Consider the following 27,043-nt stretch of genomic DNA (forward strand, 5'->3'; position numbering starts at 1 on the left):
CCCGTTTTTGTCAGCACAGGAATGGTTGCAAGTGCAGTGCAGTTGCAAATTTACATATGCGTTGACCCCGGGCAGCTCGAATGTCAGTTCTTTTTCACTGGCTAGACTTCTCAAGATAAGAGCTCTCCGGGGATCGAGCCGCATAGGGATAGAGCCTTGCGCCTCTGAACACCAAGTAAAAGTGTTAACCAGAGCAGGGAATGCAATTGAACCCAAACCTATGTTAGTGAGAGCGCTTCCGTGCTTCAGCCAAGTAACTGCTCCCTCTCAGCAAGAGAAAAGGCAAACAGGGGATTGAAGCCCTGTGAAGGTGCCTCATTTTCAGGGTGAGAATCACTCTCAAACCCATATCTCTACAGCCACACCCTTTCTCTACTCAAGATCCAATCCTCTTTTCCCTGGGCCCTTGACAGTGAGGGGGAAGAGTAGGGTGACCAGATGTCCCGATTTTATAGGGACAGTCCCGATATTTGGAGCTTTTTCTTATATAGGCACCTGTTATCCCCCACCCCCGTCCTGATTTTTCACACTTGCTATCTGGTCACCCTTGGGAAGAGTGCACAGTGGATTTGAGCCTTATTTATCTTCAGTGCAGACTATGCTCCGATATTTGCTTGCTTGCAACCATACAGAGCCCCCACTCACACTGGAGCTCCCTGTTGCAAACAGTGCAAGGCCATGCATGCACTATTGAGGCCCAGATATTTCATAAAACTAGATCTGATACTGGTGCTTGTTTTAAGAGAACAGGTAGCTTATCTCAACCATTTGGAGGGATGGGGGAATGAGAGGGGATGGATCACTCAATGATTCCCTGTTCTGTTCATTCCCTCTGAAGCACCTGGCACTGGTTGCTGTCATAAGACAGGATCCTGGGTTAGATGGACCATTGGTCTGAGCCGTATGGCCGATCTTATGAGCTCCAACCCCAAGTACAACAACTCATAATCAGTTTGGGCTGTAGGCACTCTACAGTGAGTAGACTGGGTCTGGTAAAGAGTATTTCTATTCCTACATGTACAGCCCATGGTGATGGGCTGCACTGCATATAAATACCCTAGTGGCAAGCCATGAGCTCGTTTCCACAGCGTGGTAGAGACCAAAGCTGCTGCCTTTGTCTGAAAAGGCAGGAGTCAAATGGCTGTGATTCTGTATCTAGTTCCCTCAATGCCTGTACCATATTCATTTCAAGGTGGACTTAAAGGGGGTTCTTTATGACTAGTTTCAAATATTGTATAATCATTATTACAGTCAATCGCAGAGGACCCAGCTGAGATCGGGACCCTGTTGTACAAACACATACCTACAGCCAGGCCCTGCCTTGAAGAGCTTGCAGTCTAAATAGACAAGATGGACGCAGGGGAAATGCAGGCACAGTGAGGGGAAGTGAGTTGGACAAGGTCACCTAGCAGAGATCAGAATAGAATCCAGGTCTCTGGCGCTCCAGTCCTGTGTCCTGTCTGCCAGACCACACATGCACTGCAGCTAAAAGCACAGAGAAAGCGAAAAGTCCCCAAAAAGGAAGTGACGGGGAAACCTATTCTATTTAGTTTCCTATAGCATGCCCACCACTGCACCATTTGAGCATCTATCCAAGGTACTGGACCACACTTTAAAGTGGCTAACAGTGTAAGGTGGAATATATATATAATTAGACTGTGGGCCTTATTAGAGACACTGATTCTCAGAGCATTTGCTTTCCAATAGAGAGGGCCCCAGAAAAAAACCTGACTCCAAACCCCCCTAAACTTTGGGGCTGAGGAGGGCTGGAATCTGTATCTAAATTTCCTGGCTGCCTGCTACCTCAAAAATCAGATCTGGATTCTAACTGTGCAATTTATGCTTGTCACCTCTTCTTTCTCAGAATGGTATTATGAGGGAGAAGTGATGTATTTAATGAAGCAGTTATGCAGTTTACTGATCATCATTATTCAAGGAAAATGCTTTGAAATAACAGCTTAGTGCACAGCTACAGTAAACAAGATATAGAGATATACCTAGATAGGAAGACAAATAAATGCCCATTAGAATTGATATTCTGTGTGCAAAATACCAGTTAGACCTCAATCTCTGATAATAGCACTTTGCATTTATACAGCATCTTTCATGCACTCTACAGATGCATTTGCAAACAGTGATTAAGAATCACAACATCCCTGTAAGAGATGCAAACTCTATTACAGTCATTTTAAAGATGAGGAAACTGAAACACAGAGAGGTTAAGTGACTTGCCCATGATCACATGGGCAGGCAGGAACAGAAACCAAAAGTCCTGATTCCAAGGTAACCACTTGACTAATGCCAATCATGCCATGCCAGGATACTGTGGCTTGCATATACAGTACCTCCTACACTGCCTGATCATATCTGGCCTGTCCAAATGTCTTATACATTTCAACGGATGGCCATTTAAAAGAGTGGCACAGGAATATGGATAGCAATCCAGCAGTAAAAGAGTTAATAACAGAATACCCCCATCTCCTTGCACGTTAGCAGATATAGCAGGGGACAGGTATGATCTTCATTTTAAGAAAAAAATCATAAGCAAGGAATGCTAAAAAAGCTATTTCGTAGGAGGTATGGTAAAGTTATGGAATAAGTTTAACAAATAAGCCTACTGAAGCAAACGATGTAATAGTTTAACGTGCGGGGGATGGGTGAGGGCAGGGGAAGGAAGGCGCCTTCTTATTGAGCAGCTGTCCATCCAGAGCATTCAGAGTCAGGTCAGCTGGCTTCAGTGACAAAAATATGTTTTTATTCCATTTTACTTCTATTAGCTCTGCAAAGCCAACAGAACTAAGGGAGAGTGAAGAGGGCTCTACCCCTTCTTGTACGTCATCAATGTACTATGCTCCAATTTATCCCACCCAGTGCAAATCCAGTGAAGGCAATGGATTTACACTGGTGTTGCTGGTAAATTTTTTGGCTGTAACTTTTTTCAGCAAATAAATGCAGACGCTGCAATATTGAAACATTTTGCCAATTTGCGTCAGTTTCATTTAATTGTTCACAAAAAGAAAAGGAGGACTTGTGGCACCTTAGAGACTAACAAATTTATTTGAGCATAAGCTTTCGTGAGCTACAGCTTGCATCCGATAAAGTGAGCTGTGGCTCATGAAAGCTTATGCTCAAATAAATTTGTTAGTCTCTAAAATGCCACAAGGACTCCTTTTCTTTTTGCCGATACAGACTAACACGGCTGCTACTCTGAAACCTGTCATTAAATTGTTCATCAGCAAAACAAAACAAAACAACAAATCCCCCCAATTAAAAAAAAATCAACCACCAGAAAAGCACACAAATAAGCCAACATTCTGAAGAAGTCTAAATGTTTCCAGTCAACCTTTTCTAAATGAAATGCGTCCAGTATTCAGGTCAAAATGACTTTTTGTTTTAAAATTTTCTTTAACTTTAAAAAATGCCAAGCATAAAAGAAAAATGCTTGAAACTGAAACAAAATGTTTCATTACTGGTGGAACAAAACATTGTGTTTGACTCAAACATTTTTTTTACTTTTTGATTTGTCAAAAATTGAAAAAAAAATCGCTTCTTCATTCATAGATAAGAAGGTGAGACGAGGCCACAGTGATAATCTAAGATGGCCTCCTATATAACATGGACCGGAGGACTTTCCTGAATTTATTCCTGTTTGAACTACTAGAGCACATCTTTTAGAAAAATATCCAATCTTGATTTAAAAATTGCCCTGATGGGGAAGCCACCACAACCCTTGGTAAGTTCTTCTAATAGTTGATTACCCTTTTAAAATTTTGTACTTTATTTCCCATCTGAATTTTTCTAGCTTCAACTTCTAGCCAAAATGATTTTTTCCCAATTATTTTGAAAGTCCAGCAAACAGAAAAATCCATTATTCACACAGTACTAGTTATGGGACATACATGAAGAGAGTGGGTTTGCACAGAATTGAGGGTCTAATTTGACCTGTGGGATCTTTATCAGTGGTGAGGATGTGCGAGAAGGAAAGAATTCTGCTTAACTCTGAGATTCCAAAGGGACTTCACAGGACTGGCTTCTAGAAATACCTTCATTCTTTTTTGCTTCTAAACTGAGCACAGATTGGACAGAAACCATTAAGTTGAGAAATTTAATTTTCTCTCCCTTGGCCTCTTTTGGTTCCTCTTAGGTTTTTTGGCAGTAGACCGGCTTCTCTTTAGTTTTCTATGGCCATAGTCATGGCAATGATGGTTGTCCTCCAGTCCATGCTGGTTTTAAGGCTGAATTCCACAGCTCTCTGAGCTCTCACAAGGTAGGTCATAAAGGGGGCAAATCCTCTGCTGGATTTGACTTCAGCAGAGTTCTGGTAGGTTACACTAACTCAGGGTCTGCCCCAATGAGTCTCTACAAAAATTGAGCCTCCAAGACTGAAGTAAACAGCTGGCACTATAGTGAGTCTCATTAGTTGCTGTGTTAATTGTTTCACCATATCCTTGCACACAACACCACTGCTGCATCAGATTCTTGCATCTATTTAACCCATTGAGAGTAAATAAATTCCCTTTTAACTGACAAAACCTCTTCTCCTGAAAATGAACTACCAGATGGTAAGTACAGTATCCAGCAAACCAACTTCCTATCTACTGGACTTCTTACAAGACTCCTTGGATGACTGCTTTGGTTTCCACCCTTACCAAGCTCACTACACATGCACGTTATGATTCAGGACTAAAACTAACCTTGCCGTTAACCTTTGAAGACTGCAGACTTGTATTTCCTCCCAAGCATTCATTCACCTGGGAGGCTGTAAAATGCCAACATTCTGAGGGGCAAACTAAGGAATTATGATTTATCATAAATACTGTACACTGAACATTGCTTTCTGGTTTCCCCTTTGTTCCAACCTAATTCTACTTTTTACTAAAATTATGAAAACTAATTGCATTATTTAATCCCCATCACTTACAATTCTCCAGTGTTTCATTAATCAATGTAATCAAGCCAATCAGAATAGATAAAGGAGATCTTTTAGCAGGCTTTGATGAGATTTTATCAAAATCTCAGTGCATATTGTAAAGCCTTAGCACTCTCAGAAGCAAACTAACTATAGAATAGAGAAGCTTTATCGAGCAAGCCCGAATATAACAGCTGATGTCTGGACCAGTTTAAGAGGCTCTTCCTACTATACTACTGACTGGGGAGGTGTGTGTGTATTTGTGTGCTTATATATATACACAGAGAGAAAGAAATGCTATAAAGCATCCAAGATTAATTTTTAAAACTATGGAAGAAAAAAAAGGAAGAAAACATCTGCTAATTAACAAACCATAAAGTCAGTGTATTGTAAGTAAGATGCAGTGGCTAATGCCTGGGTTATATAAAAGTAATTGTAAATCAAGACCTTTATTAAAAAATTAAATGCCTCCTCTTTGGCATAGTAATCTTAGTCTATATCCATCTCCTTTAATTAACATGAAACAATGTTTGGAATATTTTCAGTGTGCTTCTCCCCTTTTTTTAATGTCATAAACCATATCTTTCAGCCTCCGGATTGACTAAAAAGGGGTATGTGCATTCTGCTTATTTACTCAGAGCCAATGACAGCAAAAGTAGGTAGCCTACAACTACCCAGACTTATAAAATGAATATAAACAAGACATTTATTGTTAATCCCCTGTTGTAGCTCCTGGTCAATATATAACTAGTTAAAACACTTACATTATAACCCTATTTCTAGGTAAATATATATCAAAAGTATCATTTTTCTAGGGTAATTAATAAATCAAACTCTGTAAGTAGAAAAGTGTCTTCGGTAAATGAAAGCAAACCAGACATTTTGAGCTGTGAGCTATGAAGAAGGCTACTTTTTGTTTATATAGCACCTGTCAACACAAAGAATCCCAAATTGCGGGATTTAATTAACTTCTGATGATCCAGACCTACAAATTGCCAGCAGGGGCTCCTGTATCTGGAGAACCATTCCCCCCCCCCACCCCCAGCAGAGAGATAATGGTGTTCATAGCTCCACCCTCCTTGGGGTTTCTGCTGCACTCAGAGTTTACAGGCGCTCACCGATAGAAGCTGCCCAGGGAATGTGCTGATTTACATGCTCCCTACCAGTGTTGCCCATTTTGGGTGCAGTAGCTTACTGCAGGACCACACGTAGAGTTGGAACAGTGGGATGCTTTGCACCACCCCATCTTCCCAAAAGACAGACTCATCACTCCTACAGGCCCTACACCCTGGGAAACTTCAGCAAATTACTCACCTGGCCCAACCCTACTTGTGAGAGCCGAGAAGCTCACAGCCCAAGGAGCAGACCATAACGACCCTCCATATTACACTGATCTTTAATGTGCAAACTGAGTGCTTACAAAGCAGACAGGAGAGAAAGATGAACTCTGCCTTCACTTTAAGCCATTTCCATTGCTAGTTCTGCTTTAACGGTAGGTTGTTTGCGTCTTCCTTTTCCATGAGGACTCTGGGCCAGACCCTGTCCTTTGGATTCTGAGGAGCTGTCCCTTTATGTTTATTTAAAGCTATACCACATATGAGCAACAGGTGGAACCCGGCACTGGCCACTTTGGCAATGACTTTTGCAGGAACTAGAATCCAGTGAAAATAATGACGGAGGAGGATCTTTATTTTTATTTCAAAGCAGGCAACATGGCAACCCTTCATTGCTTAGAAAGCTGCCACTCTGAGTGTGTAGACTGTAGGCCAATTACATGAAAGTCTATAGAATGCTATAATTGTGTCTTATGTTGTGCTTTCATTTCAACTGTACCTTGTAGGTCCTTTTACATTGAATTAGTCTTGGTCTCACTAAAAAAGGGAAGCTTCCTTCCTCCTTCCCTCCCCCCCCCATTGCTTTTTATCCTGCATTTACCCTAGTATTTAAGGTACCCAATATGTACAGGACAATTTAAAAAAAAAACCAGGGCTGAGAAAAGAAAAATAGGTTTGCCAGAGAAGTGTTTCAGCTCATCACAGTCTACAAAAAACAGGAGAGCTGGGTCTCTAAATGCCCGATCCCTCAGGGGCCCGATTCTGCTCCATTGGACGGCAGTAGCAAAACTCCCATTGGCTTCACTGGTCTGAGCCTCATATGTTTGTATTATGCCACATAGAAAGGGAACAGTCTAGTTTGTACCTAGGCTGACTCCTTCTTAGCTGATGGAAATCAGTACAGCTCTGCTGAAGTCAAAGGCATTTCACTACGAACCTGGCCTGATCTGCTTAAATCAATCCTTTTAAAATGAAGAGCTGCTTTGTATTTTTTGAATGGAAAGAGTAACATATATAATCTTTACTCCTATCCTCGGCTTCATGGAACCAGGTTTCAGCCATATAGAACCAGCATTGCCAAATAGTATTGTGACTGACTCTCATGATTGAAAGTCAGGTTGCTCTACTTTCCCTGGGATCAGAATAATCTGGATAGGGACACATAGGGCCAAATCCTCAGATGGTGTAAACCAGTGTAGCTCCACTGAAGTCAATGGAGCTAGATCAAGTTACACTAGCCAAGGATCTTGCCCATATGTTACAGTATGGATGCAACCATCACAATTCAGAGCATCAGTTGGTCTCTCTCAAATAACAAATATCGTTAGTTATGCCTCACCACTGTTGGTGGTAAGGTAAAAGTTGATCATGTTAGTATCCTGATCTTAGTGGAATGGACACAAACTTAGTTTTAATTAATAGTTTTCCCCAGTTTCACATTTTTCTTCACGCCAGTGGAAATGTGCTTTTGTGCTTTATGCAGTTTATATAGAAATCAAAAATAGTAAGCAACTTTTTAACATTATAAAGTGGGGGGGGGGGTGGATATTGTACTGGGATCCTGCAATTCCATTCATCCCAGCATGCCACACCACTGCTCTTTGGACAGCAATCACAGGACCTAGACACCAAGCTGTGGAAGAGATTCTTCCAAGCTGCAGCAGCTGGCTCTTTGGCAAATGGAACAGGCGGTTGTACAGGGGGCTTTGGAGTTGCCTCTGGGTCTGTGGCATGTTTAGGCTGCTGATGGACTGTCTGGGTTGTCTTGTCCTTTTTTTTTTAATTGCATTTCCTTTTGTATCAGAGGGATAGCCATGTTAGTCTGGATCTGTAAAAGCAGCAAAGAGCCCTGTGGCACACCTTTGAGTGTGAAAAATCCATATGCCAGGACCCGCAAATATAAGCCTCATATTGTTCGTGCCTCTGCACACACCCTATTAAGGTAAAACAGGTTTATTTGCCATTGGCCAATCTCTGTATGTGTCTGAAACAAATCAAGCAGCATTCTGGGACCACATAGCAGCATTCTGGGACCACAGAGAATCACGAATAAAATGTGACCTCTGTCTTGTCTAGTTGAAGCCTGTCTCCTGTCTTTTAAGATGCTGTACTTGCAATAGATTTCTTTGCCCTTCGAATATAATTAGCTCTTAAGAATAGCTGCCTAATCTAGAGATTTCCTTATTTTTTGCCATCTCAAAGGCTTTTCCTGCATTCTTGTTTTGGGGGGGGGAGGGGAGCGGGAGTAATGCCCCATCATTGCACTACCAATCGGATGAAGCTTTATAGATGGTAGTAACTGCAGGAGCCCCCTAGTATCATGAGAGCACATCCACTTCTATCCCCATGATGTCTAGGACCTGCTCTGAGAGGATACAATGGAATGAACACCTGTTCCATGTCTACTCTAGCTCTTCCGCTGTTGAAACCACTGTGGGGGTGGAATGGGGGCTTCCTCTGGGACAGAGCAACAATGGGATTTTCCCCTCCCCCACGAAACAAAACCTAGCACGGACACAACCAAAACCTGCACACTTGGAGGCAATTAAGGGACTTGAGGTCTGCATGGAGATGCGGGATGACTCTCCTGACTCATTTGGCAGCCAGACAAGGAGGCTCTCATTAGCTCCAATTCAAGAGGATAAAAGGTGGAGAGTCCCTATGTCAAGAGAGGGGCTGTTGAGTCTTGCACCGTAAACCCTAAAACCAGCCAGCTTGGTAGGAAGCTCAGCCTGAGGTTTGTGTCTTTGGGACACTAACGCAGGCTGGGAACTCTGTCCAGTCCCAGGTGGCTTAAGAACGCCAAGGATTTAGCATGCAGAGTATGCACCATTTAAACAGCACAGATGGAGACCTTGGAGCAATGATTTTAAATACTAGGAGAGGAGCAAGAGAAGGGGAGCAGAATGAGCTCTGCTAGGACCTTAAGAGTGAAAAAAAACTAAATATAGAATTTGGAAGCAAAATCTGGTGGATTTGGAGATGTTATTCAATGGCAAATACTTGGTGGATGATTTGGGAAACAAATAATCACTAAAGGCTTGATCCAAAGCCCATTGAAGTCAATAAGAATATTTTCATTGATTTCAGTGGCCTTTGGATCTGGCCCCAACAGGTGTATTCCCTGCTTTCTCCCTTAATTCACAAAACAATCATGTGATCTAAAATTAAGGCAGCCATCATTCCATAACAAAACATTGCACCCTCTAGGTCTACTGGGATGACCACCCAGTAACCTTCACCTTGGACAAATTGGTGGTGATGCACGGAAGGAAGCAAGGAAGTAAATCTATTAGGAAAAGATGCAATCCAAAGAAAAAAATGTGTAGCTGTGACTTTCAAATTAGTTGGGGTAATGTCAAGTGCTATGGAGCAAGGTCATGGCCTGTCTTGTGTGCTGGTGCAAGGGAGCGGAGAGGGGATGAGACACCCTATTACTCCCTTGCCCCAGTACCCCATCTTCACCGCTTCATGCAAGAGGGTGAAATCCGGTTCTGCAGAGTAGCTGTGTCCCCCTCTTGCCCAGGAGAGTGGTGCATGAGCAGGGCTTCCCAGCTTGCCTAACGTTTGATTCACCACTGTTCTTCCATTCTCTGAAAAGCGTGGACTTTCTGGGCCATGTATTTGCAATGGCTGCTCTCCAAACAGGGCTAAAAGTGAGGGGTTTTAGCAAAAGCACATAGGTTAGTTGTGTGCCCCCGTCTGAAACACAGGGTTAATGACTCAGATTATGCCCACAGGGTATGTCTAAACAGCATACTAACCCCGGGCTCTGACTCAAGTTTGAACTCAAATCACCCCACCCACTTCCATCCACACCCAAATCAGTCTGACTTGGGTCAGAAAGCACTCTGGACCTGGGTCCTAGGACCCTACTAGTGGGATATGTCAGAGCCCAAGTCCCACTGTGACTCAGGTCTAAGCCCTGTCATTTTGCAGTGTAGACACAGCTCAAAACACAGACCCGAGTCAGAAGGTCGGCGTACTGCAGTACGGACGCTTTAGCATGATTGTGAGAACTGAGTTCAGGGATTGTAAACCCAGGTTTACAATGCACTGTGGATGCCCAGGTCAGGTTTGGAAATGTTTCGTCAACAAGCCCAGGTCTCAGGCTGACAATGTAGTGTAGTCATACCCACGCTGCCTCATCCTAGGTGCAGCACTCCCACTGAAGTCAATCATAGCTGTAATAAGTGGAGTGAGCGCAAAAATAGTGCTTGATGAGGGTTTGTTGCAATTGACTTTGAAATGAATAATTTACACTCCTGAACTGCCTCAGATGTGTAGCCACATGAGTTTTTACACTTCTTTCAGCTAAATCGGGGAAAAATTTAGCACTCTGGAACATCATGTGGAGCTGTCCATTTGCCCATTTCTCCCTTGGTCCACAAACCAAGTAAGCGGTGTTTCATTTTTCACACGTGTATGGTTGTTGTTATGCATGCAAAATTCCGTCTCTGGAATGAGCTGGTGTGAATTGTCTTCTCCTTGGGATGATAATGCAGACACAAGGGAGCCTGGAGGAAGGATGGTCTTGTGTTTAAGGCAGTGGACTGGGTGTAAGGAGGTCTGGATCAGTTCCTGGATATCCACAGACTTCCTGTGTGACCTTGGACAATACCTCTTCTCCTTATTTGTAAAATGGGGATAATACATCCCTGGGTCACAGGAGTACTGTGAGGATTAGTAAGATACTACTGGGTTGCAGGCCAGAGGAAAAAACTAATAGGTAGCTCTCTCACCCATAATGAAGTCCATGCCCTATTACCAAATCACTCCCAGATATTTTGATTCTGGCTCAGTAGCCTTCCAAAACAGAGCAGTGCTTGACTTCACTTTTATAAGGTCCCTTTTCTCCCTTGAGTGTAGAGATGTGTGAAAATGTCGTTGTTCAGAATTTTGCATTCATGCATTTGCCATTTCCTTTTGTGCATGCTTTTGCATCTCCTCGATTTTGGTAGCATTTGAAACCAGGCATATTAGCCTCAGAAGCATGCAGACTTGCCAATGAACTTGTTTCAAGGTGAAAGCCATCTTTGCTTGAGAAATATGGAGCTCGTTTGGCTCAGAAGTATTTCTGCTCAAAACCAAGCCCATTTTCACTGGGAGAGTGGCCCATCTTTCTATGAAAAAGTTGCACACCTTTTCCAGAATATGGGCTTGTCTCTGAGACCAAAATGCAATGCAAATTTTTTTTAATTTTAAGTAGCTTTGTATTTGATCACTAATAATTTGTACATCTCAAACTGGAAGACTCCCATGAATACTAAAGGCGGGGCAATGTATGGCCAATGATATGGATAACATTTTCCATTTTCTTAATGAGCAATAATCTTCATATAATAATTAACCTAATGATGGGCGTTATGTATAGAAGTTTAAACAGTCTTCTTTTTATTAAACTGTTTCCCAGCAAGTGGAATCTCCTTCCTTAGAGGTTTTTAAGTTCAGGCTTGACAAAGCCCTGGCTGGGATGATTTAGTTGGGGATTGGTCCTGCTTTGAGCAGGGGGTTGGACTAGATGACCTCCTGAGGTCCCTTCCAACCCTGATATTCTATGATTCTAAGTGTGAGGGAGCACCACAGAATGGAAATTGTTTATATAAAATGTAGTGTAACACGTACTGTATATGTTGTATGGCTGGGCTATGTTTATTTTGTGATTGTAACCATCACAACTATGATATAGCAGTGTGGGTTTTGCATCTATTCAATATTTTGCATTTCTTGACAATGAATATGTTGAATAAATTGTTTGAACTCTGCCATCTCAGTAAAACATTGTGAGTATACTCTCTGTGAAAGTCAGTATTGTGTACAGTACAGAAATGACTAGGGAACTAATTCTCGGTTGCTCATAGCAGATACAAAAGCATAGACACATATATAGTAGGTGCATATTGTATGTATAGATTAAACAATGGTGGCACGCAGTAAAAGTGCAGATACGGAAACCTTATCAAAGCCAAAGCCCCAAACTCAGGTGTGTATAAATCGAAGAATGGAGTACAATATGAGCTCAACTGCCCTGGTCACAAACAGCTATGTTGAGGTTAAATGCATGGCTCTTACAAAGGGCAAGATTTGGCCACAGTTTCTACTTTCCTATGTGTTTTACCAAAGTGATGGTACTGACTAAGGTGGCGTCAGGGCATATTAAATTTCACATTTCTTCTTTCTCTAAAACAATAAGAGGGAAAGATGTATGACATAGGCAAGTCAAGACATTGTGAGAAGCTGAGAATTGAGAATCCCAGAGGAGATATTATTGTTCTGACCCATGCACTCAGCCTGGGACACTGAAAAGCTATATGGGGACAGTCGCATATGGCCAAGGTTTTCAAAAGTGACTAGTGATATTGGGAACCTCAGGTTTTGGGTGCTCAGATTGAGAAACCTTAAAGGGGCCTGAATTTCAGAAGTTGGGTTCTCTGCAATTTCTGAAATTTAGGCCCCTTTACGTCATCTCAGGTGATGTGCCCGTCACCTGAGGCCGCCAAAATCACTAGTCACTTTAGAAAATCTTGGCCACAGGCACCAAGAAATGGTCACAATGAAGGGTTACAGGAACAGAGGATTTTCTGCTACATAAGGGCAACTGTATTTCCGCTCTGGAATGAGAACGCTTCTCAGAGCGTTCTGTCTTGCACCAAGCAATAGAGACAGGAGTGAGTGGCAGTGGTGAAAGCAGATCAGACTATGCCCTCCACCTGATGTTGGGACTGCATTGTCTTGTGGTGACAGGACACAGCCAAGAAAAGAAAATGGGAACAAGACCAGCTTCTTCCTAGTATCTACTGATAATTCATCTTAGGCTCTTGATGTAAAACCAGCTAACAGTAGAAATGCAAGGAGCCTTTCAAAGAACGTTTGAAATGCCGGATGCAATTTCCTGCAATTTTAGGGGTCAGGACATTTCAGAAGATAGTGATTTTTCATGAAATCTAGCTATGCTGTCTCATTTATGTCTTTCCCCCAAGAGGAGCAGACTCTCCTTTAGAGAAGAGCACATAGACAGGGGACTCCTAGCAAAGGTCTCTCTCTCCCTACTGGCAGAAAAGCTCTTCAACCACACAACAGGCTCCCACTTCAAATTGTGCTGCCTGGCGGTAAAGCCTCACCTCTCCAGCCAAGGAAGAGGAGGAGCAGCTCTCCCACAAGCTACGGTGGGGGAGAGGAGGGGAAGTCATCCCTCCGGCTTTAGCAGAGAGCAGGGAGTTACACTTTCCCATACTTGACAGGTTTCAGAGGAGCAGCCGTGTTAGTCTGTAGTCGCAAAAAGAAAAGGAGAACTTGTAGCACCTTAGAGACTAACAAATTTATTAGAGCATAAGCTTTCGTGAGCTACAGCTCACTTCATCGGATGCATTCAGTGGAAAATACAGTGGGGAGATTTATACACACACAGAGAACATACTTGAATTCCAAAGGCATTGATTACAGGGCAGATCAGCTAGGGAATGAGGAGTGTGCTGGTGATGGGCAGGGAACGGATCCTGAAGGAATCAAGGTGCTTTGGGTAGGAACATGCTGCAGGAGAGTGAAGAGGGAGGAAAAACCTCCAAGCCAACAGGCCAGAGCTTGTCTGTCTGTCCATCTGGGGGAGAGAACCAGCTAGCACTTTGTTATCATTATTTCACAGTCATATTGTGAGGGCATCTCAAGGCGCATGCAGGTTAGACCCCTTTGTGTTCTGTCTGTCCATTGGAGGGTGGGGAACACTCTTCTGTCTATCTGGGAAAGAGCATTAGAGGGTCACATCCCTATCTGTCTCTGGGAGAGAAATGGTGGGGCATGGTTCCCTGTGTGGAAGGAAATTTCTTGCCGGTCTGCAAACTTGTGGGAGATGGCTGGGCACTTACTTATCTGTCTGAGATCAGCAGCTGGCCGGGCACTTACCTGTCTGAGGGCAGGAGCTGGTGGGGCACTCTATGTCTGTCTGTCTGTCTGAGGACAGGAGCTGGAGGGACACGCTGTGTCTGTCTGTCTGAGGACAGGAGCTGGAAGGGTACTCTGTGTTTCTTTGTCTGTCAGAGGACAAGAGCTGGAGGGGTACTCTGTGTCTGTTTGTCTGTCAGAGGACAGGAGCTGGAGAGGCACACTGTGTCTGTCTGTCTGTCGGTCTGAGGACAGGAGCTGGAGGGGCACGCTGTGTCTGTCTGTCTGTCGGTCTGAGGACAGGAGCTGGAGGGGCACGCTGTGTCTGTCTGTCTGTCTGTCGGTCGGTCGGTCTGAGGACAGGAGCTGGCTGGGCTCTGTCGGTCTGAGGGCGGGAGCTGGAGGGGCACGCTGTGTCTGTCTGTCTGTCTGTCGGTCAGTCTGAGGACAGGAGCTGGAGGGGCACGCTGTGTCTGTCTGTCTGTCGGTCGGTCTGAGGACAGGAGCTGGAGGGGCACGCTGTGTCTGTCTGTCTGTCGGTCGGTCGGTCTGAGGACAGGAGCTGGAGGGGCACGCTGTGTCTGTCTGTCTGTCTGTCGGTCGGTCTGAGGACAGGAGCTGGAGGGGCACGCTGTGTCTGTCTGTCTGTCTGTCGGTCGGTCTGAGGACAGGAGCTGGAGGGGCACGCTGTGTCTGTCTGTCTGTCGGTCGGTCGGTCTGAGGACAGGAGCTGGAGGGGCACGCTGTGTCTGTCTGTCTGTCTGTCGGTCGGTCTGAGGACAGGAGCTGGAGGGGCACGCTGTGTCTGTCTGTCTGTCGGTCGGTCGGTCGGTCTGAGGACAGGAGCTGGAGGGGCACGCTGTGTCTGTCTGTCTGTCGGTCGGTCGGTCTGAGGACAGGAGCTGGAGGGGCACGCTGTGTCTGTCTGTCTGTCTGTCGGTCGGTCTGAGGACAGGAGCTGGAGGGGCACGATGTGTCTGTCTGTCTGTTTGTCGGTCGGTCTGAGGACAGGAGCTGGAGGGGCACGCTGTGTCTGTCTGTCTGTCGGTCGGTCGGTCTGAGGACAGGAGCTGGAGGGGCACGCTGTGTCTGTCTGTCTGTCTGTCAGTCGGTCTGAGGACAGGAGCTGGAGGGGCACGCTGTGTCTGTCTGTCTGTCGGTCGGTCGGTCTGAGGACAGGAGCTGGAGGGGCACGCTGTGTCTTTCTGTCTGTCGGTCGGTCTGAGGACAGGAGCTGGAGGGGCACGCTGTGTCTGTCTGTCTGTCGGTCGGTCTGAGGACAGGAGCTGGAGGGGCACGCTGTGTCTGTCTGTCTGTCTGTCGGTCGGTCTGAGGACAGGAGCTGGAGGGGCACGCTGTGTCTGTCTGTCTGTCGGTCGGTCGGTCGGTCTGAGGACAGGAGCTGGCTGGGCTCTGTCGGTCTGAGGACAGGAGCTGGAGGGGCACGCTGTGTCTGTCTGTCTGTCTGTCGGTCGGTCTGAGGACAGGAGCTGGGGGGCACGCTGTGTCTGTCTGTCTGTCGGTCTGAGGACAGGAGCTGGAGGGGCACGCTGTGTCTGTCTGTCTGTCTGTCGGTCGTCGGTCTGAGGACAGGAGCTGGCTGGGCTCTGTCGGTCTGAGGACAGGAGCTGGAGGGGCACACTGTGTCTGTCTGTCTGTCGGTCGGTCGGTCTGAGGACAGGAGCTGGAGGGGCACGCTGTGTCTGTCGGTCGGTCGGTCGGTCTGAGGACAGGAGCTGGAGGGGCACGCTGTGTCTGTCTGTCTGTCGGTCGGTCGGTCTGAGGACAGGAGCTGGAGGGGCACGCTGTGTCTGTCTGTCGGTCGGTCGGTCGGTCTGAGGACAGGAGCTGGCTGGGCTCTGTCGGTCTGAGGACAGGAGCTGGAGGGGCACGCTGTGTCTGTCTGTCTGTCTGTCGGTCTGAGGGCGGGAGCTGGAGGGGCACGCTGTGTCTGTCTGTCTGTCTGTCGGTCGGTCTGAGGACAGGAGCTGGAGGGGCACGCTGTGTCTGTCTGTCTGTCGGTCGGTCTGAGGACAGGAGCTGGAGGGCACGCTGTGTCTGTCTGTCTGTCGGTCGGTCTGAGGACAGGAGCTGGAGGGGCACGCTGTGTCTGTCTGTCTGTCTGTCAGTCGGTCTGAGGACAGGAGCTGGAGGGGCACACTGTGTCTGTCTGTCTGTCGGTCGGTCGGTCGGTCTGAGGACAGGAGCTGGAGGGGCACGCTGTGTCTGTCTGTCGGTCGGTCTGAGGACAGGAGCTGGAGGGGCACGCTGTGTCTGTCTGTTTGTCGGTCGGTCTGAGGACAGGAGCTGGAGGGGCACGCTGTGTCTGTCTGTCGGTCGGTCTGAGGACAGGAGCTGGAGGGACACGCTGTGTCTGTCTGTCGGTCGGTCTGAGGACAGGAGCTGGAGGGGCACGCTGTGTCTGTCTGTCTGTCGGTCGGTCGGTCGGTCTGAGGACAGGAGCTGGAGGGGCACGCTGTGTCTGTCTGTCTGTCGGTCGGTCTGAGGACAGGAGCTGGAGGGGCACGCTGTGTCTGTCTGTCGGTCGGTCTGAGGACAGGAGCTGGAGGGGCACGCTGTGTCTGTCTGTCTGTCTGTCGGTCGGTCGGTCTGAGGACAGGAGCTGGAGGGACACGCTGTGTCTGTCTGTCGGTCGGTCTGAGGACAGGAGCTGGAGGGGCACGCTGTGTGTCTGTCTGTCGGTCGGTCGGTCGGTCTGAGGACAGGAGCTGGAGGGACACGCTGTGTCTGTCTGTCGGTCGGTCTGAGGACAGGAGCTGGAGGGGCACGCTGTGTCTGTCTGTCTGTCTGTCGGTCGGTCTGAGGACAGGAGCTGGAGGGGCACGCTGTGTCTGTCTGTCTGTCTGTCGGTCGGTCTGAGGACAGGAGCTGGAGGGGCACGCTGTGTCTGTCTGTCTGTCGGTCGGTCGGTCTGAGGACAGGAGCTGGAGGGGCACGCTGTGTCTGTCTGTTGTCTGTCGGTCGGTCTGAGGACAGGAGCTGGAGGGGCACGCTGTGTCTGTCTGTCTGTCTGTCGGTCGGTCGGTCTGAGGACAGGAGCTGGAGGGGCACGCTGTGTCTGTCTGTCTGTCTGTCGGTCGGTCTGAGGACAGGAGCTGGAGGGGCACGCTGTGTCTGTCTGTCTGTCGGTCGGTCTGAGGACAGGAGCTGGAGGGGCACGCTGTGTCTGTCTGTCTGTCGGTCGGTCGGTCGGTCTGAGGACAGGAGCTGGAGGGGCACGCTGTGTCTGTCTGTCTGTCGGTCGGTCGGTCTGAGGACAGGAGCTGGAGGGGCACGCTGTGTCTGTCTGTCTGTCTGTCGGTCGGTCTGAGGACAGGAGCTGGAGGGGCACGCTGTGTCTGTCTGTCTGTCGGTCGGTCGGTCGGTCTGAGGACAGGAGCTGGAGGGGCACGCTGTGTCTGTCTGTCTGTCTGTCGGTCGGTCGGTCTGAGGACAGGAGCTGGAGGGGCACGCTGTGTCTGTCTGTCTGTCTGTCGGTCGGTCTGAGGACAGGAGCTGGAGGGGCACGCTGTGTCTGTCTGTCTGTCGGTCGGTCTCAGGACAGGAGCTGGAGGGGCACGCTGTGTCTGTCTGTCTGTCGGTCGGTCGGTCGGTCTGAGGACAGGAGCTGGAGGGGCACGCTGTGTCTGTCTGTCTGTCTGTCTGTCGGTCTGAGGACAGGAGCTGGAGGGGCACGCTGTGTCTGTCTGTCTGTCTGTCGGTCGGTCGGTCTGAGGACAGGAGCTGGAGGGACACGCTGTGTCTGTCTGTCTGTCTGTCGGTCGGTCTGAGGACAGGAGCTGGAGGGGCACGCTGTGTCTGTCTGTCTGTCGGTCGGTCTGAGGACAGGAGCTGGAGGGGCACGCTGTGTCTGTCTGTCTGTCGGTCGGTCGGTCGGTCTGAGGACAGGAGCTGGAGGGGCACGCTGTGTCTGTCTGTCTGTCGGTCGGTCGGTCTGAGGACAGGAGCTGGAGGGGCACGCTGTGTCTGGTCTGTCTGTCGGTCGGTGAGGACAGGAGCTGGAGGGGCATGCTGTGTCTGTCTGTCGGTCGGTCTGAGGACAGGAGCTGGAGGGGCACGCTGTGTCTGTCTGTCTGTCTGTCTGTCGGTCGGTCTGAGGACAGGAGCTGGAGGGACACGCTGTGTCGTCTGTCGGTCGGTCTGAGGACAGGAGCTGGAGGGCACGCTGTGTCTGTCTGTCTGTCTGTCGGTCGGTCTGAGGACAGGAGCTGGAGGGGCACGCTGTGTCTGTCTGTCGGTCGGTCGGTCGGTCTGAGGACAGGAGCTGGAGGGGCACGCTGTGTCTGTCTGTCTGTCGGTCGGTCGGTCTGAGGACAGGAGCTGGAGGGGCACGCTGTGTCTGTCTGTCTGTCTGTCGGTCGGTCTGAGGACAGGAGCTGGAGGGGCACGCTGTGTCTGTCTGTCTGTCGGTCGGTCGGTCGGTCTGAGGACAGGAGCTGGAGGGGCACGCTGTGTCTGTCTGTCTGTCGGTCGGTCGGTCGGTCTGAGGACAGGAGCTGGAGGGGCACGCTGTGTCTGTCTGTCTGTCTGTCAGTCGGTCTGAGGACAGGAGCTGGAGGGGCACGCTGTGTCTGTCTGTCTGTCTGTCTGTCGGTCGGTCTGAGGACAGGAGCTGGAGGGACACGCTGTGTCTGTCTGTCGGTCGGTCTGAGGACAGGAGCTGGAGGGGCACGCTGTGTCTGTCTGTCTGTCGGTCGGTCGGTCGGTCTGAGGACAGGAGCTGGAGGGACACGCTGTGTCTGTCTGTCTGTCGGTCGGTCTGAGGACAGGAGCTGGAGGGACACGCTGTGTCTGTCTGTCGGTCGGTCTGAGGACAGGAGCTGGAGGGGCACGCTGTGTCTGTCTGTCTGTCTGGCGGTCGGTCTGAGGACAGGAGCTGGAGGGGCACGCTGTGTCTGTCTGTCTGTCTGTCGGTCGGTCTGAGGACAGGAGCTGGAGGGACACGCTGTGTCTGTCTGTCGGTCGGTCTGAGGACAGGAGCTGGAGGGGCACGCTGTGTCTGTCTGTCTGTCTGTCGGTCGGTCTGAGGACAGGAGCTGGAGGGGCACGCTGTGTCTGTCTGTCTGTCTGTCGGTCGGTCGGTCTGAGGACAGGAGCTGGAGGGGCACGCTGTGTCTGTCTGTCTGTCTGTCTGTCGGTCGGTCTGAGGACAGGAGCTGGAGGGGCACGCTGTGTCTGTCTGTCTGTCTGTCGGTCGGTCTGAGGACAGGAGCTGGAGGGGCACGCTGTGTCTGTCTGTCTGTCTGTCGGTCGGTCTGAGGACAGGAGCTGGAGGGACACGCTGTGTCTGTCTGTCGGTCGGTCTGAGGACAGGAGCTGGAGGGGCACGCTGTGTCTGTCTGTCTGTCTGTCGGTCGGTCTGAGGACAGGAGCTGGAGGGGCACGCTGTGTCTGTCTGTCTGTCTGTCGGTCGGTCGGTCTGAGGACAGGAGCTGGAGGGGCACGCTGTGTCTGTCTGTCTGTCTGTCTGTCGGTCGGTCTGAGGACAGGAGCTGGAGGGGCACGCTGTGTCTGTCTGTCTGTCGGTCGGTCGGTCTGAGGACAGGAGCTGGAGGGGCACGCTGTGTCTGTCTGTCTGTCTGTCGGTCGGTCTGAGGACAGGAGCTGGAGGGGCACGCTGTGTCTGTCTGTGTCTGTCGGTCGGTCGGTCTGAGGACAGGAGCTGGAGGGCACGCTGTGTCTGTCTGTCTGTCTGTCGGTCGGTCGGTCTGAGGACAGGAGCTGGAGGGACACGCTGTGTCTGTCTGTCTGTCGGTCGGTCGGTCTGAGGACAGGAGCTGGAGGGGCACGCTGTGTCTGTCTGTCTGTCTGTCGGTCGGTCTGAGGACAGGAGCTGGAGGGGCACGCTGTGTCTGTCTGTCTGTCGGTCGGTCGGTCGGTCTGAGGACAGGAGCTGGAGGGGCACGCTGTGTGTGTCTGTCTGTCGTCAGTCGGTCTGAGGACAGGAGCTGGAGGGGCACGCTGTGTCTGTCTGTCTGTCGGTCGGTCGGTCTGAGGACAGGAGCTGGAGGGACACGCTGTGTCTGTCTGTCGGTCGGTCTGAGGACAGGAGCTGGAGGGGCACGCTGTGTCTGTCTGTCTGTCTGTCGGTCGGTCGGTCTGAGGACAGGAGCTGGAGGGACACGCTGTGTCTGTCTGTCTGTCGGTCGGTCTGAGGACAGGAGCTGGAGGGACACGCTGTGTCTGTCTGTCGGTCGGTCGGTCTGAGGACAGGAGCTGGAGGGGCACGCTGTGTCTGTCTGTCTGTCGGTCGGTCGGTCTGAGGACAGAGCGGAGGGGCACGCTGTGTCTGTCTGTCTGTCTGTCGGTCGGTCTGAGACTGAGGACAGGAGCTGGAGGGGCACGCTGTGTCTGTCTGTCTGTCTGTCGGTCGGTCTGAGGACAGGAGCTGGAGGGGCACGCTGTGTCTGTCTGTCGGTCGGTCTGAGGACAGGAGCTGGAGGGCACGCTGTGTCTGTCTGTCTGTCGGTCGGTCGGTGTCCGATCGGGTCTGAGGACAGGAGCTGGAGGGACACGCTGTGTCTGTCTGTCGGTCGGTCTGAGGACAGGAGCTGGAGGGACACGCTGTGTCTGTCTGTCGGTCTTCTCTGAGGACAGGAGCTGGAGGGGCACGCTGTGTCTGTCTGTCTGTCTGTCGGTCGGTCTGAGGACAGGAGCTGGAGGGGCACGCTGTGTCTGTCTGTCTGTCTGTCGGTCGGTCTGAGGACAGGAGCTGGAGGGGCACGCTGTGTCTGTCTGTCTGTCTGTCTGTCGGTCGGTCTGAGGACAGGAGCTGGAGGGGCACGCTGTGTCTGTCTGTCTGTCGGTCGGTCGGTCTGAGGACAGGAGCTGGAGGGGCACGCTGTGTCTGTCTGTCTGTCGGTCGGTCGGTCGGTCGGTCTGAGGACAGGAGCTGGAGGGGCACGCTGTGTCTGTCTGTCTGTCGGTCGGTCGGTCGGTCTGAGGACAGGAGCTGGAGGGACACGCTGTGTCTGTCTGTCGGTCGGTCTGAGGACAGGAGCTGGAGGGGCACGCTGTGTCTGTCTGTCTGTCTGTCGGTCGGTCTGAGGACAGGAGCTGGAGGGGCACGCTGTGTCTGTCTGTCTGTCTGTCTGTCGGTCGGTCTGAGGACAGGAGCTGGAGGGGCACGCTGTGTCTGTCTGTCGGTCGGTCTGAGGACAGGAGCTGGAGGGGCACGCTGTGTCTGTCTGTCTGTCGGTCGGTCGGTCGGTCTGAGGACAGGAGCTGCTGGGCTCTGTCGGTCTGAGGACAGGAGCTGGCTGGGCTCTGTCGGTCTGAGGGCGGGAGCTGTCCAGGCGCTGGCCGGTCCCGTCCCCTCTCCCCTCGGGGGCCGAGCAGCCAGCGGGCAGGGCCGGGCCGGGAGCCGGCCTGGCAGCTGGCCCTGGCGGGGGTTGGCCAGGCGGGCTGAGCCCGCAGCTGGCGGCCCGCAGGCTGGGCACAGGCCCGGGGCGGCGAGGGGAGAAGAGCTCCGGGAAGCCCGACTCGCTGGACTGAAGCCGGGGAAGGGCCGGGAGCTGCCAGCAGCGTGGGCCGGGGCTCGGTGGCCGGGTCCGACCGGGCCCAGAGCCCTGCGCCAGGGGCTGGCAGAGCGGGGGCCCAGCCTGCAACCAGCCCCGGCAGAGGGAGCCCCCCCCAAGCCAGCTGGGCGCGTGGGCTAAAGCTCCCGGGGTTATTGGGGGGGTGGATCCTATTTGGGGAGCTGCCATCCTGGGCCACCCCCCAGCCCCTTGGAGATTGCAATGAGCAGCTTCCCCCTTCCCTCTCCCTCCCCCTGAACATTAGGGCGAGCGATTGATTGCTGCAAGGGGGGGGGGGGGACGTCTAGATCTGCCAATAGGCCCGCCTGGAAACCTGCTTCCCCCAGGTTTGCAGCCAGCGATCGCCACCAGCAGCAGCTGGAGTGGGGGTGGGGGAAGGAGAAAGGTCGGGGGTGACCCCACCCTTCTGGTTACAGGACCCGCCGGCGATAATATTTGCAGGTGGTGGGGGGGGGGACCAAGACCATTGGGAAGACGGGGCTGGATCGGGGACTACAAAACTCTCAGACAAAGCTTTGCCCTTCTCTTACCACTCACCCTCCACCCCTGCCCCTGAGCTCCCGACGCGTCTTCCATGGGCACCTGGGCAGGGCACGTGTGGTGCGGGGCTGCTCTGTACCTTGTCGGGGCCCATCGGCCAGATCCAGTGATTAAACCTAACCCCGCTCGGTGCAATTAACAAAGAAGAAGAAAGAAATGATGAGCTAAATCTGGAGCGGCAGTGAAATGAAATCGGTTTCCATGTGTCTCCTCCCCCCCCCCCCAGCTTTTGTCTTGAATGTTACAAAGACCTACAGAAAACTTCTGTGCAAATCGTCTCCAGTGAGGCTGGGGCGTGTCGGGAAAGGAACAGTTAAGTGATCTGTAGCTCACGAAAGCTTATGCTCAAATAAATTGGTTAGTCTCTAAGGTGCCACAAGTCCTCCTGTTCTTTTTGCGAATGCAGACTAACACAGCTGCTCCTCTGAAACCTGTTAAAATGTAGGAGAGACGCTCGACATTCAGCCATAAAAAGCGTGTTTGTGGTATTTATTGTGGGGCAGGGGAACTGACGCCTGCTGGCTTATGAGTTTTATTTTTAATTCATAAATCAACTTCTCTGCCAAAGGAGCTGTATCGATCTCGACTTTGTTTCATTTAGGGAAAGCCACCTCCTCTAAATGCATCTTTCCATCTCTCCCTCTCTCTAGTCAGACATTTCACACTGGAGTCACTGCTCTTTTGACCCGAAAAGAAAAGCTTGGTTTGGAAACAAACAACCAAACAAACCAACCCTAAGATCTGCATAAATGTAGCTTTCAGCAAAACCATGGAATGAAAGCTTATTTCAAAATAATAGTTAAAAAAAACCCCCAAACAAATGCATTAAACTCCGGCGTGGTTTAGATGAAAGATCCTCTCTAGCAAGTCTGGGAATGAGAGAAACGATTTGTCTGTGGCTTTGGGATACACACTCGTTTGCGGCCGGCCGATTAAATGCTAACCCCACGCTGCCTTGTTCTGGCCGGAATGATGCCGGTCCCTCCATTAAAGTCCCTTTAAAAAGCGCAAGGAGACGAGGTGGATTTGTACAACTTGCTGGTTTATGCGTCCATTATAAAAACGACCCAGAAATCGGTGGCATCAATGCCTCGCTCATGCTTTTGATCAGTTTATCACTGGACCAAAAACAACGTGGCCAGTCCTCCCCCCTGTTCCAGGGTGAAATTAGCGACCGGCAAGTGGACCGGGGGTGCATTTCACTGTATGGCTCAGGTATGGGCACTTACACTGACAGTGATGCAACTGCATTAGAGTTAATGGCAGCAGGCTGCTCCTCGTTATTAATTGTCTTTGTGTTTGGATAAAGTATGTAATCTTCTCCTCACCCACACCATTAAAACAAGTTGTCTTTTCAATTAAGAACTGTCTTGAGTACAGCAATCAATTTTCCTAATGAAGATGCATTATATTTTCACTCCCCCCCCCCAATAATGGGGAAATCCCACTTTTTCATTAGACATGATTACGGAGAAAGTACAACCGGGGGCGGACTGCCTAAACTAAATGTGGCCCATGTCGTTTATTAAATACCAGGCTTTTAAATAAATTGAAATTTCATACAGATAAGACGCCAGCTCGGGTTTCAAATATGGCCAGGCAGGCTCGCTTCTTTCAGATTAAAAACAACAACAACCAGAGTCCATTCTTTAAAACGCACTCATCAGCTAGCAAATCATGATTAACCCAAGTATGGTCGATTCTCAGCTGCAATTACACGGGTAAACTTTTTACTCAGTCCAGTTTGCTTACATTAAACCTGAGGCGGATGCTCTCAAATGGACTTGCACTTGGGGGACAAATAACACCGTTTAATCAGGCAGGAACACAGGGGAGCCAGAATGGCTTTACAATGAATTTAAAATAACAAAACAAATTGGAGCTGGTTGTATTGTATAAAACGCTGGCTTTCCCCAGTCCCCTCTGAGCAAAATACCTAGTGCGATTTTGTAAGGACTAAAGGCTGCTTTTTGACATTCGAAAATAAATATTTCCTGAAATGAAAGGAGCGAGTTAAATTGTACATCATTTAACAAAAACAAACAAAAACGGGTTTAAAAAGTGTGATATTCCTTCCTTAATCGTTAGCAATTGAAAGGATTTCGTTTACTAGACGGTTTCCTGACCGTGTTCTACTTTTTTGATCTTTGGTAACACATACCCTCCCCCCCCCCCGCACACAAATCCGCCCCTTTCTTTTGCAGGTAAAATAATATTTCCAACGTGCCATTTAAAAGACGAAACTATGGATATATTTTTCAAGGTTATGTTTAGCGATGAGTGTATAAAACCATCAAGCAATAGATGTAAGTAAGGGAAAGAAAGAAGATAACACGAGGTTCATTTCTTATTCATGGGGTAACAACAGTTGGTTTCTGATCTTTTGCAAGTTTTCTGCATTGTGTGGGGGGGAAGGAGGGGGGGCTAAATGAGCATTTGTTTCACCACCAGCCAGCGGCTAAAGAAGATCTGCAAAGAATAGCAAGGAAGATTTTCGATTAAAACCTTATCCCACCTCCACGGATTACTTTATATCGATTCTTGTATATATGGCTGCAACTGATGGGCTCTAATCAAAAGTCCAAAGGAAAGGAAAAGTTCTTTGCGGGTCTCACTAAAAAAGGTCCCCCCCCCCATATGCGGGAAATAAAGACTGTAAAAGATTAGAAACGAAAGACTTGTTTCAAGCTTCGCTGAGGATTTATTTTCTTCTTTCTTACAACCCTCCCCCTTTTTTTTTGTTTCTCCCCCCCCCAGCCGGCTATGAAGTTTGCCAGCATGCTCGATACTGGAGTGTAATCGTTATTTTAATATCAGGACTGCCAGCTATAACCTGATTGCTACACAGAGCTGCTCATCCAGGCAACTCAGGGCAAGAGAGGAAAATTACGGAAGCGGATAGTTAACGCCTTTCATGAACAAACACACACGCACACACCTGACCCACCGGCTTCCACACTTCCCCGGGGATTGCACAGAACATTTCCACACTCGTTCGCACCCGACCCACACCCAGGACACTCGTCTGGCACAACCCCCATCCAGCTGTCTCCGGAAACACACAAGATCTTCTCTGGTTATGTTCACATTCGCACTGCGAATTTATTTCTTGATTTCAGGGAGACTTTTCTGGTTTGGACCCTAGTTCATGTTCAGCCCTTCCTCGGGTGTAGGTCCCTCTCACTCGCTGTATCATTTGTAGGAAATAGATGGCTGTAAAACGGGCGGCTTCCAGATTGTCAGATTTCTCCCCCCATTTCTTCCCCCACCCATACAAATTATGAAAGTTGGTATAATCAAGGTTGGGATGGCGACTAATCAAAACCCCCGGAGCAGCGTATGCAGCTCTGAGACAAAATGAAAAGGCAGCTCTTTTTAAAATTGCAAGGACTGGTAACATTTCTGAAAAGTGTCTCGTGGTATTTGTGAATGGCTGTTTAAATCGCACTACCCCCCTGCCCCCGATACGTTTTTTTAGGGGGTCAGGAGAAGCGTTGGAAACCCCAGCTGGATTGCAGATAAACTGTAAGGGAAGTGCAGAATATTTTGACTAAACACAAATCTGCTGAGGGAAAAGCTAAGTGAGTGCCATGCATTGCTTTCCGGATCCGACCAGGTACAGAAAGGTGGCAAATCATTACTCTTTTCGTTTTAAAGGAGCTTGCTTAAGTCTCCGATAAACTCTTTCTTTTTGTCACCAGATACAAACCGAGCAGTTCAGAACTATCAGCCAGCGGGGTAATAAATACAAACCGCAATAAACGCTTGCAAAACAGTCAACTGAGAGTGGGAAATAATACCAAAGGAATCACCAATAAATAGAGAGCGAAAGAGAGAGAATGGATCATACATATATGCAGAGAGAGAGGAAATGAATGGCTATTTAACACAATTGGTAGTGGAAGCTGAAGAACTTACTGAAAATCAGAAGTGAGAGCGCTTTCATCCCAGAAGTAGAGTTTTGGTTCTCAGAGGACACAAGTTCTTATAGATCAACGTGCAGGGTCCACTCACTATCACTTTATCCCGAGCTAGACTGGGTTTCTGGGGCTGCACCTGGGCTGAAATGGTTTCCAAATGGAAAAGAAGAGATTGGAAAGTTAAAAAAAAAAAAGAAAGAAACAAAACGCAAGTTCTTACAGCTGGAGAACCAGTTTTTGCAACTTTCCCATTAGCTGCAGGAAAACTGAAGCCAGGAGCTGCTGCAAAGTCTGTGCAGAATTCCTCCAGAAAGAAGGTTCCCCCCTTTTTTTTCCCCCCTTTCAGATCCAATCTTTGCAAGAGCCATTCCAGCACATTGCTAAGCTAAAGGGAAATTCTCTTTGATAAAGCGGTGTTCCCAGCTTCTGGGTTTTAAAACCTAAATCTATATTCAAATCTGGCTGAAGGTGTGTTCTGGGATTTATGAAAGCCTCTTAAAGGGGTAAATTTACCAAACCGTGACAAAATCATCACAATCTTACTTTAGACATCTGAAGTGGATGAGAATTTTAAAGAGACCCTTGTTTATTTAAGTAACACCGGCCATTTCTGCCACTTGTTTTATTGGCCGTGCGATTATTCCAGAGTTATTAGACTAGAGCTGAGAGCTCGCCTTATGCGGTCCCCTATCTATGGGGAAGGGAGCTCCCTTATTCACACTGCCCCACAAGATCTAAGCATGGTCAGTTTCAGGCGCTGCTGCTAGACTGGATCTTTACTGCAAGCCCTGTGGCTTGGAAAATAACATCGTTCCAGATCTAGCCCCGCTTTTCACTAATTTCTCGGGCGCTGTATTTTATTTAACTGCATCTCCAAGGCCTCCCCACTCCACCCCCAGGCCC

At 49.3% G+C, this 27,043-nt stretch overlaps 1 long non-coding RNA gene across 1 annotated transcript in view; it reads right to left on the reverse strand.

The window, feature by feature from the left end:
* The window catches only part of LOC122460735, a 97,060-nt gene extending 70,529 nt beyond the window's left edge, over window positions 1-26,531 (reverse strand). Inside the window, exon 1 of the long non-coding RNA XR_006282209.1 lies at window positions 26,139-26,531. This is a non-coding gene — a long non-coding RNA (uncharacterized LOC122460735). The remainder of the gene's footprint in view (window positions 1-26,138) is intronic.
* Between the last annotated feature and the right edge of the window lie 512 nt (window positions 26,532-27,043).

The sequence above is a fragment of the Dermochelys coriacea genome, chromosome 6 (genome assembly GCF_009764565.3).
Source record: "Dermochelys coriacea isolate rDerCor1 chromosome 6, rDerCor1.pri.v4, whole genome shotgun sequence".
Lineage (NCBI taxonomy): Eukaryota > Metazoa > Chordata > Testudines > Dermochelyidae > Dermochelys > Dermochelys coriacea.